Genomic DNA, 22,953 nt, shown 5'->3' on the forward strand with positions numbered 1-22,953 from the left:
AAATTACATGTAAAAACAATTTTTAACATTCATTTTTTAGGGGCGGAGCCAAGATGGCGGAGTGAGAGCAATGACTCACCTAAGCTCTTGGACAAACTCCTTCAGATACCTCTGAAAGGAGAATCTGACCAAATTTTGCAGGTGTGGAATCCAGTGGGAGACAGACTGTGATGGATTCAGAGCCCAGGACAGACTAGAAGGTCCATGGGAAGGATCTGTTCTGCGGGGGTGAGCGCACAGCACACAGCGCAGCGTGTCCAGCTCAGCAGAGTGGAAGGGCCTAGGGAAACCTGAGAATAGTAGGCAGAACCAGTGGAGTGGTGCCCCAGGGTGAGAGCCCAGCAGAGCTGAAGGAGTGGCGGTCACTAAGGGCCAGATATCAGCACAGCAGCTTCTGAGACTTTCAGCCTGCAGATTAAACATCTGTAAGTCACCTACTTGAACTTCTGGGAGCCAGGATGGCGGAGTGATCAGTAAATGCTCTCTCCTCCCCCCTTGATGACCAGGAAAGAACCATAAAATATTTCCCCAGAAAAATCCTGGATCAGGGGGAACAGCAGAGGCAGCAAATAGTCTCATAAAATCTGAGGCTAGGAAAATAGCTAAGGGTGATTCCTCCTACTGTGGCGGAGGCAAACAGGAAGGACAGAGGACCCAGGGCAGAGAAAACTCGCACTAGGACCCAGGCAAGCCTCAGTGCCAGGAGAGGAACCCCAGGAGGGATGGGAACTCAGACTAGCATCTAGGCGTGCCTCAGCACTCCAGGGGAAATGGGAAGACAATAGGGCATCTGGGATCACCACCGCCTGAGCTTGTCTTTGCCTCAGTTCAGCTGAGGAGATCTCCCGTGACCAGACCACTCCTCCCCCACACTTAACAAGCTAACCCCAGGGCTTATGGGGAAACACAAAACAAAAACCTGCTCTTAGCTTTTTCACACATCAGCCCAACACAAGTTCTGCATCTTCTAACTGAAAGAACCAGAAGCCACAACACACAATCACCATCATGAATAAAAGAAAGCAGAATAAGCACGACAAAACCATAGAATCTTTCTATGGGGATAAGGACCAAAACACAAACACCAAAGAGGTCAGAGGTGAGACTGTACTTCCATGTGAAACTTCAGAAGGGACTATGAACTTCTCGCAAGCACAAGCAGCTCTCCTGGAACAGCTGAAGAAGGAAATAGAACATTTGTTTTGAAAACTTTGAGTTCCAAATTCTCTCCCTTCCTCCCTTCCTCCTCCCTTCATTGTGGAGGAAAACAATTTGATATAGTTTCTACATATGTAGTCATATAAAACTTATTTTAACATTAGTCTCATTGTAAAAGAAAACATAGACCAAAAAAAAAATCCTTAAGAAAAAATAAAGTAAAAAAAATTATATTTCAAGTTGCATGTAGATGACATCAGTTCTTTTTCTGTGGATGTGTGGGATTTTTTTATCACAAGTATAGCTAAGTGATTCACAGCTGATCATTTTACAATATTGCTTTTACTATGTACAATGTTCTCTAGATTCTACTAATTTCACTTTGCATCGGTTCATGTAAATCTTTCCAGGTTTTTCTTAGAGCATCTTGCTTATAGCACAATATTCTTCCATCACAATCATATACTTGTTCAACCATTTGCCAATTGATGATTATCCCCTCAATTTCCAGTTCTTTGTCACCAGAAAGACCTGCTATAAATATTTTTCTAAGTATAAATTCTGTTCCTTTTGGTTTTGTTTTATCTCTTTTGGGACACAGATGTACTATTTTGGTATTGGTCAAAGGATATGTCTGGTTTTATAGTCCTTTGGTAATAGTTCCAGATTACTCCTACAGAATGGTTGAATCAGTTCACAACTCTGAAGAACAATGCATCAATGTCTCAATGTTCTCACATCCCCTTGAACATTTTTCATCTTCTTTTTCTTTCCTATGACTCAACCTAAGAGGTATGTGATAGTATCTCAGAGTTGTTTTAGCTTACATTTCTCCAATGAATAGTGATTTAATTCTTATTTATGTAACTTTAGATGCCTTTGATAACTTCATCTGAAAACTGACTGTTCATATGCTTTGGTCATTTATTAATTGGGGAAAGGCTCTTATTTTTTATAAATTTGACTCAGTTCTCTACATATTTGAGAAATGAGGCCTTTGTCAGAGAAAGTTACTTCATAATTTTTTAACAGCTATGATTGTTAATTGTGTTTCCCTCTGTTCTATTCCCCCCACCCATTTATTCTATTCTGTCTCTTTCAACCTGTCCCTCCTCAAAAGTGTTTTGCTTTGGACTACCTCAGCACCAATCTACCCTCATTTCTACCACCCCTGCCTTATCCTGTTCCCTTACTATTTTCCTGTAGAGTAAGATAGTTTTCTATACCCAATTGAGTGTGTATGTTATTCCCTCTGTGAGCCAATTCCAATGAGAGTAAGGTTCAAGCATTCTCCCTACATACCCTCCACTGAAAAAGTTTTTTCTTCCCTCTTTTATGTGACATAATTTACTTCATTCTAGCTCTCTCTTTCCCTTTTTCCTACTGCATTCTTTTCCACCCCTGAGTTTTATTTTATTTTTCTAAGATATTGTCCCTTCATATTCAACTCATACCTGTGCCCTCAGTCCATATATACTCCTTTCAACTGCCCTAATAAAGATAAAGTTCTTATGAGTTGCAAGTATCATCTTCCTATGTAGGAATGTAAAGAGTTTAACATTATTAAGTGCATTAAGATTGATCCTTCCTGTCCATCTTTTTGTGCTTCTCTTGAATCTTGATTTTGAAAGTCAAATTTTCTATTCAGCTTTGGAATTTTCATCAAGAATGCTTGAAAATCACCATTTTTTTCTCCTTGAAGGATTACACTTGGTTTTAATCCTAGCTTCTTTGCCCTCCAGAATATCATATTTTAAGCCCTCTGATTTTTTGATGCAGAAACTTCTAAATCTTATATTATACTGACTGTGACTTCATGATATTTGAATTATTTCTTTCTAGCTGCTTTTAATATTTTCTCCTGGTCCTGACACCTCTGGAATTTGACTTTAATATTCTTGGGAGTTTTTATTTTGGGATCTCTTTCGAGAAGTGATCATGGTTTCTTTCAATTTCTATTTTACCCTCTGGTTCCAGAAGATGAAGGCAATTTTTTTTTTTGGCAATTTCTTGAAAGAAGGCTTTTTTTATCATGACTTTCAGGTAGTATAATAATTTTAAAATTATCTGTCCTAGCCCTATGTTCCAGGTCAGTTGTTTTTTCAATATATATTCCACATTGTCTTCTATTTTTTCCTTTCTTTTCATTCTTGATTTCTTAAAAGTCATTAGCTTTCACTCATTCAATTATGATTTTTAAAGAATTATCTTTTCATTGAGATTTTCTAACTCCTTTTCCATTTGGCCAATTCTACTTTTTAAGGAGTTCTTCTCTTCAGTGAACTTTTGTATATCTTTTTCCAATTGGCCAATTCTGCTTTTCAAGCATTCCTCTCCTTGTTGGATTTTTGTACCTCTTTTTCCATTTGGCCTAGACTGTCTTTTAAGGTATATTTTCTATAATATGTTTTTTGTGCATCCTTTACCAAGATGTTGACTGTTATTCAGGATTTTCTTGCATTATCCTCATTTTTCTTCCCAATATTTCTTTTACTTTTCTTACTTGGTTTTTGAAATCCTTTTTGAGCTCTTCTATGGCCTGTGACCAATTCATATTTTTCTTGCAAGCTTTGCATGAAGGAGCTTTGACTTTGTTGTCTTTTTCTGAGTGTGTGTTTTTGATCTTCCTTGTCACCATATTAACTTTCTATTGTCAGAGTTTTTTTTTTCCTATGTCTGCTCATTTTTCTAGTCTATTATTTGACTTTTAACTCTTTGTTAAAGTAGCATTCTGCTTCCAGGATGGAGGGCACACTCTCTTGAGCTTTAGGGATTTTCTGTAGCTATTTTTAGAGATACTTCTAGGGACCTATAAGTTTTCAGTTTTTCCAAGTGGTATGATCTAAGGAGAGATGTGTTTACTTTTCTCCTAGTCTATGCTCTGGTCTGTGAATGACTACAAGCACTCTTTTTTTTTCCCCCTGGAACTGTGATGAGGATTCTACCCCAATGTGGCCACAAGTTCTGGTGAGCTACTACTCTTCCTTGCCCTGTGATTGGCACCCAGTATTGTGACCCATATATGAGCATGAACAAAGCAACAGAGTCCTGCCCCCAATGCCAGTAAAGAGGCCCATGTAATCACTTTGTGAAAGTTGTTGACTTTTTGAATAGTTGTTTTGCCACCTTATGGACTTCAGGCTCTGAAAGCAGTAGCTGCCACTGCTGATTCAGTGGTCCCCAAGTCCTGCTCCTCCTTAGCTAGGACTGGTCTATGCTAGTATGGCCTGCACAGGGCTACATTCCACTCTCATCCTGGGAAAATACACCTTTCCTGCAAGCCTTTCAAATTGTGTTGGACTGGAAAATTATTTTACCCCTTCCTTTTGTGGGTTCTGCCACTCCAGAATTTCTTTTAAGGCATTATTTTAAAGTGTTCCAAGAGGTTTGGGGGAGAGATTAGGAGAATCCCTGGTTTTTCTCCACCATCTTGGCTCTACCTACTTGTATTTATTCACTTATGAACACTCTAGGTAGAACTCTAATAGCTATAGGAAAACAGATAGGAGACATGCACCATGTTGTTCAATGTGATTTTAATTTCCTCTGGTAGATCTCTATGTTTTAATAGCTTCTTTTTCCTATAGTTTGGAAGCTATGAATACTATTTGGTAGGTGAGTATTATTAAAGAATTTTTTAAGGTTTTGTGTTTTGGTGTAATGTCCAGGTGATTTTGGGCAAGAGTTCAGTCCAGGATGGTGGTTTAGTTTAAGAAGAGTTTATTGAATGAGTTTTTCCATGGCATTTTGAGGTCTTTATTTGTAATGTATATTGTAATGTTTGTTATTTGTCTGACCATGAGAGAAAGCAAGTCCCTAATGAATAATTCTAACTGTAAAGTCTTTATAGATATTCAGAAGGTATTAAATTTTTATTGTCTGCAACAATATATTGCACCTTCCTTACCATTTCCTTTCTTAATATATGCTGGGTGCTAAGTCTAGGATACTTCAGGAAAATCCTTCTGTAACTTCTAGTGAGAAAGACTTGGTACTTAACTACCATTTGAAACATATCTTTCCCCACAAAATTCTGCATGACTCAGCAAATTTTAGTTTCTTTTTTGCCTGAGTTCATGAAAATATCACCTATAAAGGGATTTTTTATTTTCTTCTTGGATCAAAGATATTTCATATATTCTATCCAGAGGCAAGACACTTTGGGTTACATTCGACAAATTCAGTGGCATGTACCTATCATTACCCTTTACTATTATTTGGTGAAGCACTGTCTGTTGGTTCCACAAATAATTGTTGAGAAAATGAATTAGTATTTATATAGTGAACTATGATTCAGGCTCTGTGCTAAGTGCTTCATAAATATTTTCTCGTTTTAGCTTCCGATAAATCATGTGATTTAGGTGCTATTATTATCCTCATTTTTCAGTTATGGAAACTGAGGCAAACATTAAGTGACTTGTGTAAGGGTTGCACAGTTACTAAGTGTCTGAGACTGTATTTGAACTCAGGTCTTCCTGACTTCCCAAAAATCTATCCATAGAGGGGAGTGCATGCAGTATTCAAGAAAAACTAGAAACTCTGGTATTAGGGCTTGCTGAGTCCTTTCCAGTGCTATTCATCCATCTTTTGTGTCTATCTGGCACTCAACTCTCACCTGTGGCTCCAAGAAGCTGTAGCATGCAGAGTAGTCACACCCTGGCAAACCTTCTTGGCAGACTAGCTAAACCAAATGGAGTGTAACTGATGGATCTCAAACACATTGATGAGTTAGGGGGATGTCTATCCCAAGCATGTGAAGACTTGCCCCGGTGGAATTGGAGGAAGTAAATGATTTGTTCCAACAACCATGAAAGCAGTTGAAGCAAACACTGTGGTGTGCTTATAGCTTGAGCATACATTAAAGTTGCCAAGGTCATCCATTGTATCCTGGAGCATCTCAAGGTGTCCTGACTTTTGTTTTGTCACTGGACTTCAGCAACTCTGGAAGAGGGAGTGAGGCTGATGACTTTGTGCAACTCTACCTCACTTAAATCCAGTTCACACACAAGACAAGACATCATTGGTCCTCTTTGAAAATGAAGGACAAACTGAAAACATCCACTGAGGCCACTTATCTGCCTTTGTGCATTTGAATAGTCTCTCTCTTTCACTCTCTCTCTCTTTTATCACCTCTCGTTAACAGTAGTTGCTTACTAAGTGATTATCGACTGTCATCTGTTTCTATTTATTTTTAGTTTTGATAATCAAACTAAAATATGAAAAAAAATATTTTTTCAGGGACAGAAGTATCATAGAATCATAGATTTAGAACTGGAAGAGAGCCTAGCAGTCCATTTAGTGGAAACTTTAGATTTTACTGATAAAGAAAATGAGGCCTACAGAAGGGAGGTAATTTGCTCAAAGTCATACGGGTAGTAAGTGACATAGCCAGTATTGGAACCAAAATCCTTTGACTATAAATTTAGTGCTGTTTCCATTGTACTACGCTGCTTCAATACATTCTTCACAAGGAAGGATATATTTTAGTGTGTCTTGAAAAAAGTTTGGGGATTTTTTTTTCTGAACCTAGGATACAGATAGAGATCTTAGAATTAGAGAAAAATTCATAAAGACAGATTTGACTTCCTTCTTGAATATTTAGATTCAGTTGGACTGTTTCAAATTTTAAACAGAAATTATTTGACCCTGGACCTATGATCTAATTGCTTCCTACAGTTCTTGTCAACTTTTCCACTCAAGTCCATTTCATAAAGAGAATTATGTGCAAAGTTCTTAACCTCCCCTGTCTGAAAATGTGGATTTAAAAATGGTGGCAATCAGTCAACATTTATTGAGTGACCATGTGCAGCAAGTCTGTACTCAATGTTGAACGAATTCTAAGTGAGCAAAGAGAAATAGAACTGTCCCAAAAGGCATATGGACTTATTTTGTCAGCTTCCTATGACCTACCTAGCCTGGGGCATCAGAATGACCTAGTTATACTCCTGAAGCAAGGATCCCTTTGAAACAACAAGGTATAGCTTTGCAAAGCATTAGTAAGACACATTTAGAGACTGTATTATCAAAGGTTGGAGGATTAGGAGCTTTGCTACCATACTAACTGCACAACCCTTTGGTGTTTAAATGGAGATTTTAGTTAACTTTAATTTCTTGGATAGCTAAATATCCAAACACTGATGTTAGTGCACTATTTATGCAACTAAGCTGTATTAAAGGAAAATCAACCGAAGAAAACTGCTCAAAAATGATGCCAAAAGATTTCTCCCAGTCAAGAAAGCCTTTCTTCTGAATGAGAAGTCTCCCTTGTGAGAACCATTCTCATTTTACTTTTTCCTGACTGTATTTTGCTGGTCTTTGCAATTTAAATGCAGGTGTCATTGCCTTGCCACAGTAAGGAAGGTTAATTTGTTTTTGTTTTTTTTCTGAGGAAGAGGGGGAACCATTTGTAGAAGGGCAAGGGAAAAGCTGGGGAGTAGTCCAAAAAATTCACACCAGGTTTATGAGGGGACTCAAAGCTTATTTCAGATGAGGATGACTTGTGGGAAATAAGGATTTTTTTTTTTTTGCTAGCAGAATAGAAAGCTTAGAAACAATAAATTTCTTCAAATATTGACTTACTTGCTGTTGCCTCTTCATGATATTTCACTTCCCCCTCTATTTCTTTGTTGGACTGTTCCCCATGCTTGGAAGGCATTGCTTCTTAACTTCTGCATTGTCATTTCTCCAGTGTCTTTCAAAGCCTTGTTCAAGAACCACTGGTTCCTGGAGGCCTTTCTAATTCATGTAATGGTCAATGATTTGCCAGCTCTCCTTGAATTTGCTTTATTTATATTTTATATTGACTTATATGGATAGATGCTGTCTCCCCCACACCCATTCAGTGGAATGGAAGTTACTTGAGGGTACGCACTGTTTACTCATTGACTTCCTATCCCCAGTGCCTAGTCCCCAAGTTTTACAAAAAAATTGATGCTCAATTAATTTCATTCCCATAGAATGAAAAACAGTGTCATGTAGACACAGAATTATGCATCATTTTCTGTGACTTCAGTTTCCATAGGTAGGATCAGTAGGTAGAAATGCAGCTTTTGGGTAGATCAGGAATGATTTTCTAATAACAAAGAATTTCCTAATAACTGGTGATCTTCAATAATGGGATGGAGTACAGAGTTCTTTGTGACTTTGCTGTGGAAATAGAGCTTGGATGTCCACTTGTTGTACAGGAAATTTCTGTATCCATAAGGTTGGAAAAGATGAACTCTAAGATCATGAATGTGATGAATGTGTCATTTAGTCTATGATCAATTCACATATGCAGATGAATGTCTGTTTTATGCTCCCAATTTGTATGTATCTAGGTAAACAACAATAATATTACTACCTTGATCATACTTTGTTCTAGTTGAATCATCTGTTCCTGTTGGGAACTTCCAGGCTGCGTTACTGTCCTCTCAGTCTCCGTGGGATTCTCTAAAATGAATACTCTAGCCAGTAAAGGATTCTCTGAATTATGTAGAATGTGTCATCCAAATAGCCTCCAAATCATTATAGCATTTGTTTCAACTCCCTGCTTTCAGGTAAGCCAAGACAAATGCTCTTAGATAAGCAGGAGACAAGGGAGTACAAAGTTCTTATAGGAATTACCTGAGCCAAAATAAGAATTAAGGTAGGAGAGCAGTGGTGGTGACATGCATAGAAAGGAAGACTCCTGCTACCATTTGAAACACTGGAGCTACAGAAAAAATGCCCATGATCAGGTCAAAAGGCATTCACCTCATTTGAGGGAAATAAAATTATCCCAGTTTTCCAAAGCTTTCTGCTGATTATTGGTGTCAGACCTGTCTTTGGAGGACTTTGAGCTTTAACCACTTGGATCTACTTACGTGGAGCATTTCCTAATCCCAATCCCTCACTTTTATTCCCATCTTCTTAAATACCTTGCTTGTATTTTGTATTCATTCTGTAGGTAACTATAAGTTTATATGCTCTTTCCCTGATGAAAATGAATAGTTATATAGAGTATTGTTTGTTTTTTTATCTTTTTATTCCCCTAAACCTAATGCAGCCCCTTGCACATGGAAGTTACCCAATAAATGTTTGTTAATTGATCAATTGACTTTTTGTCAGTTTCAGTAACGTGTAGTGATTATAAGCATTCAACTTTGCATTCCAGCTAATTTTACATTTCTTTGTTTTTCTCCTCTGGTTGGGACTGCTGTGATAAAATGATCTTTTCTTTTACCATTGTTGTCAAAGGTATATTCTTAGTGTACATGTCTTATTGCCATATTTATTTACCTAGCTGTATATTTGTTATTCTAAAGAGGGGAAGGAGACTGAATTCAGGATTTCAGTGATTTTCAGGTGTGACAAGTCCTTCTACCAATGACATACATATATCTTCCTAAAACACAAATTGGATCAATGATCACATTAATCCCTGCTTATGAATCTTTACTGATTCCTTATTGTCCCTAGGATAAAATACAGATCTCTCAGCTTGGCCTTTAAAGTCCTTCATAGTTTCTTTTTGAATATTGTTGTACTTCATAGTGCTCCAGCCACACCGACCTACCTGCAGTTCATGTAACTTCCCTGTATGTTGTTTGTATTTAGAAAGGCTACCTGGCAAAGCAGACCTGGAGATTTTCTTGGGGCAAGGAAGATCTGGGTTCACCTACTTACCTCTCATACCTATTGACTGTGTGACCATAAACAAACCATTTCATTGCCTCAAGCAACTTTCTAGGACCATAAACTACAGAAGACTTGAGTACTGATGTTGGTACAGTTTCCTCATAGAGAGTTTTCTATACCAGTAATATTAGAGGGCCAGGCAACCAAAATATTTTGTATTTACTTATTTTCATAGACAGCTACAGAAGGTGAGTCCTTTGTGGTCATTCTTCTTTTCTTTGTTTAACCAGTGCCTTGCAAGTTGTACTTAATAAACTTGAATTGAATTGAGTTTCTTTTATCAATCCAAAATCTACCTCTATGCAAACTTCCATCCTATAAAATTTGTAGGCCATTACTGAGAAATGAATGCAATATATCATCTTAATTGATTCATACAAAACCACACATATAGCATTTACAAATTTAAATGATTTGCTTCATGAGTTTGTTTGTATACTCTCCATGTCCCCATTCCTGCACCAGTTCATTAAGGATTTGCTCTCTAGAGATCTTTCAGCCTAAAAAGCAATGCTTTCCAACGAAACAACAAGAAGGAGATTAGAAGAGAGGAGGGGGAAGGAGATTGTGCTGCAGAGGCATTGTTCAGGGCAGGCTAAAGGACACAGCAAAGAATTTCATTTGCTTCCTTGTGCTGTTCTTACCTTAAATACCAGGTAAATTATCATACTCTTAGCATTTTAGGCATCAGTGTCTTCATTTTGGGACCTGCCCTGCAGGGAGTGGGAATGCGGGTATGAACTTTAAAGGAGTGCAAATATTTAAATGCTCCTGTAATGGGGGACTAGTTCATGTGTAGAACTGATCAGTTTGACAAGACGGCATCTCTTCATGGAAGACAATAGGGAACTGTGTCCCGGAGAATCTTAATGAGGTATGAGAGAAGTCCATCTGTGGACATCCTGTAAGTGGTTATATTTGTCCTACCACTTCATTAAGGGCCTGTATAGCTGGAACTGTCAGTGTCTTCAAAAGGGACTGAGTCATTTTGTTGCTGTGGAGTTGTCTCAGTTATGTCTGACTCTCTGTGACCTATTTAGCCATTTTTCTTAGCTGCATCCACATCTGAAAGAATGAGATGACTCCTTCACTCATGCTTCTGGTGAGAGAAGTGTGCTGTAAGAGGAAGGGCTATGAAATCTTCCCCTTTTAAAGATATATTCTCTGTACCCTATCCTACACACACGCGCACACACACATACACACACACACACACACACACACACACACACATTCATTCTTTTCAGGCTTCCCAGAGAAGATTGATGGTATCTTTTCTCTGCCATTAGCTCAAGGCCCCACACCCTGTGTTTTTCCCATTTTAAGGATCCAGTCACTAGTGCACCATTTCTATTTAACCACTCGCTCAGTATTTAACTTTGCTTTTTTACCAACTGTTATTTTACTCCACGGATTCAGAAAAAACAAACATAAAATTTCCTTCTACATTTCAGGGCATAATCACCTCTACACTACCTTGGTGGGAGGATGAGGAAGTATATTAGACTCATAACTTAATAAATTCCTACATAGCATTGGTCTCACCCTGTTCATGTCCAGGTGGTTTCTGATAGGCTAGAGTTCCAAAAGTAATGCCAAATGTTTCAAATTGCTTCATGTTCCTCAAAATTTCATTGTTGGCTGGGTGCAACACTAAGTTAAGATTTATGGGATTGGTGCTCCTTGTCTTTGAAACTCTTAAAGTTGGAGTCTCTATTCCCCATGCCTAAAATGGAAAAAAAAAAGACCAAGAATTCAGGTTCATTTCTCAAAGTCTAGGAGATGAGGGGAAGGTCTCATAATCCTTCTCTAACAGTATGATTCTCTCAGAAGCCATAAGTGAAGAAGTCACCTCAGTTCCTTAGATATGAATGAAGTTAAAAGATATGGCTGGAGATAACAGAGACTTTTGAAGACTGACAGTTCCAACTATATAGTCAATGGAGAAAAGACTCCCAATGATGTGGTAGATCAACCAGAATCAGTAGTAGTAAGTAGCCATGTGTACTTCTTTATGTGTATCAGAATTTCCCCACATGTGATTCTTTATGTGAAAATGCCATCTGAGCAGATGAATGAGGTCTTCACATGCCATAGATCCCCATTACTTTCCAAATACGTCTGTGATATCAGCCATCTGGTGATTTTTCTCTAAGAGACTGTGTTATAGGTTTCAGCTCATTTAAGCTGGCCCATCTTTTGCATCTCTTATCTATATCCTTCACTGATTTTGAAAGAGTCAGTTCACTCAATATACTGAAACTGTAATATGTTCCAGTTAAGAAAGATACCCTCCCAAAGAATTTAAAATTGAGCGATACCCATCTGTTTAGGAATGGCTGAACAAGTTGTGGCATATGAATGTAATGGAATACTGTTGTGCTATAAGAAGTGATGAGCAGGTGGATTTACAAAAACAAACTGGAAAGACTTACATGAACTGATAAAAATGAAATGAATAGAACAAGGAGAATTTTGTACACAGCAACAACAAAATTATGAGATGATCAACTATGATTGATTTTGCTCTTCTCAGCAATACAATGATCTAAGAGAATTCCAAAAGACTCATGATGGAAAATGCTGTCCACATCCATAGAAAGGAATGATAGAGCCTCAATGCAGATCAAAGCATATTATTTTCACTTTATTTTTTTTAAAGCTTTGTTTCCATTTTGTTCTTTCTTCTTTTACATTATGACTGATATGGAAATAGTTTACATGATTGCACATATGCAATCTTTATTAAATTGCTTTACATCTTAGGGAGAAAAAAGGGAAAAAGAGGGACAGACAGAAAGAAGTTGGAACTCAAATTTCATAAAAATAACTTAAGAATTGTCTTTACAAGGGGATGGAGCCAAGATGGTGGAGCAAAAGAAGGGACTTTCCTGAACTCTCCACCAAAGCCCTCCAAATACCTGTAAAAATAACTCTGAACAAATTCTAGATATACAGAATGCACAAAACGACAGAGTGAAACAAATTCTCAGCATGAGACAACCTAGAAAGTCAACAAGAAGGATCTTTCACATTGCGCAGGGATCAGAGCACAGTCCAGTGTGGGCTGCACAAGCATAGATAAGCCAGAGCAAGCCTCCAGGAAGTGAATGATTGGTACACAAATGCCAAAAAGGTCAGTGGGAAAACTCTGTGGACCTGGGTAAAGGAGAAGAGAGGGGTCTGGCTGGGGCTGGCCCTAGTCTCAGGATGGTGGATAGCCACTGGGGGCAGCAGAAGCAGCAGCAGAGGCTGCTTCTGGAGCTGTGGGCCCACACATGATAGGGGATCAAGTAGCTGATACATAATTCCTGAAGCCTGGGACAATACACCCACCCCAATCACTATCCCCACCTCCACTGAAAGTAGAATTCTACCTTGACAAAGAGTTAGAAAATCAAGTGTTTGGGTGGGAAGATGAGTAAGCATCCTAAAAGAATTCAGACTATAGAATCTTACTTTGATGACAAGGAAGATCAAGGCATACAACCAGAGGAGGACAACAGAGTCAATGCTCCTCCATCAAAAGTCTCAAAGAGAAATGTGAATTGCTCTCAGGCCATGGAGGGACTCAAAAAGGATTTTGAAAATCAAGTAAGAGAAGTAGAGCAAAAATTGGGAAGAGAAATGAGAGTGATGCAAGAAAATCATGAAAATCAAGTCAACAGCTTGCTAAAGGAGACCCCCTCCATAATACTGAAGAAACACCTTAAAAAATAGATGAACCCAAATGACAAAAAAAGTTCAAAAATTCAATGAGGAGAAGAATGCCATAAAAAAGACAGAATTGGTCAAATGGAAAAGGAGGTCCAAAACCTCACTGAAGAAAATAATTCCTTCAAAATTAAAATAAAGCAAATGGAAACTAATGACTTTATGAGAAATCAAGAAATTATACAACAAAACCAAAAGAATGAAAAAAATAGAAGGCAATGTGAAATACCTCATTGGAAAAACCACTGACATGGAAAATAGATCCAGGAGAGATAATTTAAAAATTATTAGACAATGTGAAAACCATGATCCAAAAAAAAGAGCCTAGATCTCAACTTTCTAGAAATTATCAAGGAAAACTGCCCTGATATTCTAGAACCAGAAGGATAAACAGAAAAGGAAAGAATCCACCAATCACCCCCAGAAAGAGATCCTAAAAGGAAAATTTCTAGGAATATTGTAGCCAAATTCCAGAGTTCCCAGGTCAAGAAGAAAATTGTGCAAGCAGTCAGAAAGAAACAATTTGAGTATTGTGGAAATAAAATTAGGATAACACAAGATCTAGCAGCTTATACATTAAGGGATCTAAGGACTTGGAATATGAAATTCCAAAGGTCAGAGAAGCTAGGATTAAGACCAAGAATTACCTACCCAGCAAAACTGAGTATAATACTTTAAGACAAGAAATGGAACTTCAGTGAAACAGAGGACTTTCAAGCCTCTTGATGAAGAGACCAGAGCTGAATAGAAAATTTCACTTTCAAATACAAGAGTCAAATGAAGCATGAAAAGGCAAACAGGAAAGAAAAACCATAAGGGACTTACTAAAGTTGAACTATTTACATTCCTACATGGAAAGATAATATTTGCATTTCATGAGACTTTTCTCAGTATTAGGATAGTTGGAGGAAATATAAAGACAGATGATAGATAGATAGATAGATAGATAGATAGATAGATAGATAGAAAGATGGCACAGGGTGAGTTGAATATGAAGGGATGATATCTAAAAATAAAATTAAAGCATGAGTGAGGAATATATTGGGACGAGAAAGGGAGAGATAGAATATGGTAAATTATCTCACATTAAAGAGGCAAGAAAAAGATTTTATAATGGAGGAGAAGAGTGGGGAGGTGAGAAGGAATGAAACCCTACTTTCATCAGATTTGGCTTAAGGAGGGAATAATATACACACTCAGTTGGGAATCTTAACCTGCAGGAAAGTAGGAGGGAAGGGAATAAGAGGGGGGATGATAGGGAGGACAGATTGGGAGAGGGATAGGCAGAAGCAAACACTTTAGAGCAGAAAGAGGGTCAAAGGGGAAAATAGAATAATTGGGGGATAGGATAGGAGAGAGGGGAAATACAGTTAGTCATTTACAACATGATTATTATGGAAGTATTTTGCATAATTACACATTGCCTACTCAATGGAGGTGGGTAGGGAGGGAAGTCAAAGTTTTAAAAACAAATGTTAAAAAATTATTTTTACATGCAACTGAGAAAAAAGATATACAGGCAATGGGGTATAGAAATCTATCTTGCCCTTCAAGAAAGTAAAGGGGAAGGGGATAGGAGGGGAGGATGATAAAAGGGAGCTCAGCCTAGGTGAAGGGATGATCAGAATGCATACCATCTTGGGGTGAGAGAGGGGAGAGATGGGGAGAAAATTTGGAACTCAGAATCTTGTGGAAATGAATATTGAAAACTAAAAATAAATAAATATATTTAAATCTAAGAAAATTGTCTTTACATATAATTGGAAAAAATGTTATTTCAAAGGAAAAAAAAGAAAGCCTTAGAAGTTAATCAATCAAAAAGTATTTAGTAAGTGATAAAATTAAATAAATCAAACACTGAGGAATTTTGCCTGCCATAATCAGCTAAAAGAAAAATCCATTAAAACATACTTAGTACTATGACAGGGAAAGGAGGAGAGGGAGGATGTAACTTTCTCAAATTTCTCTTCTTTTTGGTTCTCTGGAAGTATACCAGTTTTATTCATGTGCTGTTTCCTGGAAATGACAACTGATTCAAGAACTCTCAGGGAAAATTCATCTCAAAAGATGATGAAGCCTCATTCAAAAATGAAGGTCAGCATTGACCAGGAATACATGACTTCAATCTTTTTTAATCTTAATCAGAAATGGATCAAGATTGATGAGATGAGTACCTTTCAGATAGATAAAAAGAGATCATTGCTGTGATTTCCTTTCATAAGGAGATTTTTTTCCAGTCTGTGATTAAAATAAAACAGAAAGTGATATTTCAAGGACAAAATTCATCTTTTTTTCCAGATGTAGCAACACCTCCTCATTTTAGAACCTATAGCTATTTTTTGGTCAAAAAATAAATTTGTAAAAATATGAAATTGGAGTGAGATGAAGAACCTAAGAATCTCAGAAGTAGAAGAGGCCATGGAAGACATCTGGTGCCAACAGTACCTAATTGCAACTGCCCTCTCTAATATCCTAGCTAGTGGCCATCCATTCTCTGCTTGAAGACCTTAAGTGACTGTTAAAATGTCAGCCAGGTGGTATAGCAGAAAGATTGCCAGACCTGCAGTCAGTAAGATTCATTTCCCTGAGTTCAAATATGGTTTCAGACACTTACTAGCTGGGTGACTTTGGGCAAGTCACTTAACCCTGTTTGACTCAGTTTCCTCTTCTGTTAAATGAGCTGGAGAAAGACAATATACTGAAAAGCTGAGACATTTTCTTGTCAAAGGTCCATGTAGTCAAAGCTATGTTTTTTCCAGTAGTAATATATAACTGTGAGAGTTGGGATATAAGAAAAGCTGAGTGCTGCAGAATTGATGCTTTTGAATTGTAATGACAGAGAAGTTTTTTGAGAGTCTTTTGGATAGCAAGGAGATCAAATCAGTCAACGTTTAAAAGAAATTACTTCAAGCTACTCACTGGAACATCACATACTGAAGCTGAAAATGGGACTCATTGGAAATGACCTTGATATTGGGAAAGATCGAAGGCACAAGGAGAAGGGGAAAGCAGTGGATGGGATGGATAGTGTCATGGAAACAACAGATATGAATATGGACAGACTTTGAGATATAATGGAGGATAGAAGGTTGTGGTATGCTGTGATCCACTGGGTTACAAAGAGTTGGACAAGATCAAACAATTGTAACAGGTGAGGGTCAACCAAGGAAGAAGTTCAGTATTCTTTTAGAAGGTGGCAGAACAGACTAGGAATGTCATAGAAAGTCAAAAACAAATAAAAAGATTTCTACTTTAATTATTTTTTTATGCCACTGGGACTCAGGTCAGTAATAATCCCCTAGCCAAAAAGATTCATATTTAACTTCTAAATCATTCCTGCCCATAGATAATTTTACTTTCAAGCCATCTTACTATTCTCTTCTCACTCTCTCAGTTGTGTGTTCCTCTCCATTCTATAATTCAAATGGGCAAATACTTATTATATGTCTACTACCATGTTCAAGGCACCATGAAATACCCTGCCCTCAAAAACTTACATTTTACTGGTGATGATTGATGATGATGATGATGATGATGATGATGATGATGGCAGGGGGTAAGTGGAGTGTGGCTATTTCATGCATATGAGTAGTAAACATAAAGTAATTTCATGAGGGAGAGAGAACTAACAATGGGGATAATCAAGAAAAGCTTTCTGTAGGATCTGGCACTCTTCATCACAAATCTAGGACCAGTCAATAAACATGTATTAAGCCCCTGTTCTGTGACAAGTGCTGTGCTGGATAAAATATCATAGATTTAGAGCTAGAAGGCACTTTGAAGGCTGCATGACTTAATCTTAATTTATTGATGAGGAACTGAGGTTGAGAAGTTAAATGACTTGCCCAAGATCAGACTATGAATGTGTGAAGTGACATTAGAACACTTGATCTTCAGGACTCCAAACCCAGCATTCTATCCACTATATTGTGCCATCCAAACTCCTCATTTTCCTGTTGAGAGCAATATAACCCAGAGCTGCAAAGCAGGATCACATATGGAGTAAGCAGCAGAGTCAGGAATGGAACTCAGTTTCCAAATTCAGCCCTCCTTCCTGTATCCCATTGCCCTGTACTTCCTCTCTCTTTTCTTCTATCTCTTCTTCTCAAGAGTCTTCCTGGCCTCCTATTCCTTTCATTCTTTTTCCATAGGAATTTTTTTTTGTTCAAGTTTTTCTAAGTGCTTGATACTTTTAATCTCCTACACTTGTGCACTTATGCTCAGTCTTTACCTTCTTTCTCTTTTCTTTTGGTAAACATTACCCCATTTCTCTTAGCAATAGAAGGAAGCATAGCCTTGGGCAAAATTCAGAGGTAAGCAAGCCTTGTCAGCAGTGTTCCCCCACCTCATTTTCCTTTCATTTCTTTATTTGTAAATTTATCCTCTATCCTAAATACTGTAGAGTTTATAACTTTCTTTTTCAGATGCTCCTCAGGTTCTGGTTGCTTGCTGGGTGAAATAAATTTTTTTTGTACTCTTCTGTACTCTGTTCCTTTCCTATTTCTATTTCTACTTCCCATCTGGCTCCCTCTGCTGTGCCAAGATACATCTGCTTTTTGCCTTTTCTGTTGCCTCTTTATTCTTGAAATGTTCTGCCAGTCTTCTCCTCATTTTGGTCTCCCCCACTCAAAGACAATATCCTGTTCATTTCTAAATTCTCTCAAACTCATTCATTTATGAAATTTCCAAGGATTATCTACTATAAAAAACAGACCCTCCCCCACCCACCCACAATACATCAACTAATCTTCTTCCATAAGCTACTTAGAACTGAGAAGGGACCATAGTGGTCTTCTAGTTCAAAGCAGATATGGAAGTATGACCATGGTGAATGTGGCAGGCTGGCAAAATTTAAAGGACATGGACTTACACAGGATTTCAGCAGGTAGAATAACTGAGCTTAGTGCTCAGTTAGCAAAACAGTTATAAGAGAAAATAGTAGTTGACCCACTTCCTCTTGGATATATCTCAGATAGATGCCTCCACCCCAGCTCAACCATACCCTTAAAAAAACACCATGAATTATATTTATCTTTTAAAGTTGATTTGAGGTCACCTTTATAGAGATATCAATTCTCTAACCCCCTGATTTGACATATAGGAAAATCAAAATGAATCAGAAAGAAATGGTCTCAACAGAAATCAGGCAATGTACTAGATATAAATGCAACACATTTGAAGTTTTCCTTATGTTTTTGCCTTGTTTTGCTTCACTCCCTACATTTGTGATAGAGAGTGTGTTTTCAATAGAGAGAAAGATCTCGTACTGAAGTTAGGAATATAAGAGAAATATCAGTGCTTTCAAAAAGGATTTCACAGGCAAATGTGAGCAGGGTGAACAACCATATTAGAGGAATACGATATAGTCAACCTATTAATAAATTATTCTTAATTTTACATCTCAGCAAAACATATTTTAACATTTATTTTATTTTTTCTTAATCACATGTAAAAACACTTTTAACATTCATTTTTTTAAATTTTGAGTTGTAAATTCTCTTCCTCCTTTTGTCCTCCTATGCTTCCTTTGAGAAGTCAAGCAATTTGAACTAGATGATATATGTGCAGTCATGCAAAACATTTCCATGTTAACCATGTCACAAAAGAAAATGCAGAGCAAAACAAAAGTTTTAGAAAAGCAATTTTTAAATCTGCATTGACTCCATCAGTTCTTTGGCTGTAGTTGACTAGCATTTTTCATCGTAAGTCCTTGAGAATTGTCTTGGATCATTGCAATGCTGAAAATAGTTAAGTCATTCACAAATGATTATCATACAATATTGCTATTACTGTTTACAGAGTTCTCCTGATTCTGGTTACTTCACTTGGGATCAGTTCATGTAAGTCTTCCCAGATGTTTTTGAAAGCATCCTGCTCTTCATTTCTCATAGCACAATATTCTATCACAATCATATACCACAAATTGTTTAGCCTTTCCCCATATACAGACATAGCAGTGGTCTTAATTTCATCTTGTTTTTTTTTTTTTATTGAAGTCCATTCCATCCTATTCCACAATGTATACTGTCAGTCCCATCAGCCTTTTACAAATCCATGAGCATTTATTAAGCACTGTCTACTAGTAAGGCACTGTGAATGATACTTTTAATCCAATTTAAGGATTAGTACGTAACTCTAAACTAGCAAATAGTGCTTAATTAATAATATGGATTGAGATGTTTCCTGGTCAATGTAATGAATGAAAAGAATGCTTGAATGGCATAGGATTGCTCTCTGGTCCAACTCAAAATCAGTGTAACGATCAACTTTACCAAGGATAGTAGGACAAACATTGATCCTCTGATTTCGGGTACCAAAAGAAGGCAAGATATAGCACAGCAAATCAGAAATATTACTGTCCCACCTGCCGGAAATGTTTAGTGAAGAGAATATTGGCCTTTCAAGTGGGAAATACTATGCCTAATGTGATAATTTGTTTTTCCAGAATACATAGCCATATATATATATATAGGGAGAGAGAGGAACTTTTTTGTTATATTTGCTCATGGTAGGGTGTTGGTGTTGAGTTAATAAAAATATTTGTCATCTGGAATTTTTTAAAAACAAAGCAAAAGTTAAAAAAGACTAAATAACATAATTTTAAAGAAATATCAGCTAAAAATTTAGCAATATCTGAAAACAATAGAATAATTTATAAGATGAAGGTAAAGTAATTCTGATGGGGAAACTTTATATCTAAACATTCTTATCAACAAATGAAAGAAACAAATCAAAGAATTGTAAATACTATAAAAATCTGGTCAACAACAGGTGAAAATTTCCAATTTATCAAGAAAGTAGAAAAATTGAAAATTAAAGAATGATTAACAAATTTGAAAACAAAAGAACATTGAATTGATAAATTGGGACTTTGGGGAGTAAAATAAAATAGATAAATAAGTATTCTGATTTTTTTAAAGAGAAAAAGATTGTTCATATAAAAATATTAAATGACCTCACAGCAATTATAAGAAGGAAATTATAAAAAAACTATTTTTCCCAACTATATGCTAACACAATTTATAACTTAGAGAATATTGATAAATAATTTTCAAAATATAAAATACCCAAATGAATAAAAGATGAAGTAGATTGTTTAGGTATCTCAGTAGCAGAAAAAAACATTAAATGAGCTTTAAATGAACTATCAAAGGAAAAATAAACTTCATGTTCAAATGGATTTACAAATGAATTCTATCAAATATATAGTGAATGATTAGTTACAATTTCACATAATCTATTTGAAAATAATAAAGAAAGAAGGAATCTTTCTAGTCATTTTCTAATATATACATATGTTCTTGATATCAGAGCCAAGGAGAGACAAAGTAAAGAAAGAAATCTACAGACCCAAATCCCAAATTAAAATTAGCACAAACATTTCAAGTAAAATATGAACAATTAGGTTACAATGCATTAAGGAGATTACTATTTTTCAGTCAGGCAACAAAGAATATGGAGGACTAGATATTTTCTGTGACCCTCATAATTTCTCATCCCCCTCTAAAATATTAATGGTACACCAGCAATAAAGCAGTTTTCTTCTGATACCAAGACAGCTCAAGCCTTAACAAGGTAATGTCCCAGTGAACTAACACAGAAAAGGCTAAACCTTCCTTCCTCCTCTGCCTGGCATGATACCCTGGCAGGGCTATGCAAATCAACCCACAGAATTTCTGTAGATCTCAACTATGTCCCCCACCCCCAATCCCTTGTGCCATGGAAAATGAAAAGGTAGAAGCTTGATTTAGCTGGGACTGTAGCATGAAAGTGCTTTACACTACAATAGTATTCATCCAGAGAACTGAATATCAGAGGGAACTGGTGCAGGGTGTCAATGTGTATGTGGCATGCTAATAGTCATTTAAAAAAGAGAACTGGCTTCTAGCTGTGGCCTATTTTGTTCCCCTAGAAGTCATTTGAGATAGACATTATGGTTGCTGAAATGTAAATTCGAAAGGATAGGAGGAGGTTAACACAGCTTTGAAGGCTAATCTCAAATGAAACCACCATCAAAGGGTTATAAGTTATAAGACATATATATGTGTGTATGTATGTGTGTGTATTTATGTATATATGTATGTGTATATATACACACACATACGTACACACACACATATATATGTATATATATGAGAATACTAGAAAAAATACTGAAATTACTAAAAGTCTCAAGAGGAAGAAAACTCAACTAAAGGTATTAAATATAAGTGGTGAAATTAATAGAGGAGATAATAATAAAAAAGGAAATATTTCCTCCAGATCAGCTGAAAAAGTGTAGGAACCTAATATTAACCATAGCTAACATGTACACAGTGTTTACTATGTGCCAGACTATAGTGCCACTATACTAAGCACTTTACAATTATTTCCTCATTTTATCTTCACAACTACTCTGGGAGGTAAGTACTATTATTATCATTATTGTAAAGATGGGGAATCTGAGACAAACAGAAATTAATTGACTTGGCTCATCAAATGGCTAGTAAGTATCTGAAACTGAATTTGAACTCAGGTCTTCCTGATTCCAGGCCTAACACTATTCACTCCACTATCTAGCTAACTTTATAAATATCTATGAATAAACATTGCAAGACAAAAGAAAATAATCAATATCTGATGAGGCAGAGAACCCAGGAGATTTCCAAGGGAGCAGGGAAGTAGAGCAGGATGTTCTTGAATGATTTGAAAGCGAAATAAGACCTGTGAAAGCAGAATTTATGTTTTTTCATTTGACCTTTACAGCAGAAATAACTACGAAAAGAGAAAAAAAAATAGAATCCATGGTAGCAGGTTTCACCAAAGAAATGAAAGATAAAGCAACTTATTGATAATGCAAATACTCAGAATTTAATTCCACTCTGAAAAAGTCAAAAAGGAATAAAGTTTAAAAAAAACCCATAATCTCTATTTAAGCAAAGCAGATCGATCTCAAACACATGATACAGACACCTTTAAGACTGTAGGTCTCAGACAAGAACACAAATCAAAAAACCTGAACACCACAATGGATAAAATAATACAACTGGTCAGAACTTTTGAATGCAAAATACAAAGTGAGAAAATAATCTACAGATCACTTCCAAAACAAAACAAAATTTAAAATAAATGAAACTCTATAAAACACATAGTGGTTTCATTTAACAACTCTAACAAAAGCAACAAAACTAATTCTACAAGGGACCAAGGAAGAAAGCATTCAAATGGAAAGGAAATGAAATTGAAGCAACACAAACAATTCTGTATCCAGAAGCAGCTGGTATCTCAGTGGATGGAAGACTGGGTCTAAATTCAGAAAGACCAATCTGGCCTTAGACACTCACTAGTCATGTGACCCTATGCAAGTCATTAACTTCTCCTTAAGTCATTGGTCTTCCTGAATCCAGAGGGAGAAAATAGCACCCCACTCTAGTTTTGTTTTGT

This window comes from Notamacropus eugenii, chromosome 2, assembly GCF_028372415.1.
Source record: "Notamacropus eugenii isolate mMacEug1 chromosome 2, mMacEug1.pri_v2, whole genome shotgun sequence".
NCBI lineage: Eukaryota > Metazoa > Chordata > Mammalia > Diprotodontia > Macropodidae > Notamacropus > Notamacropus eugenii.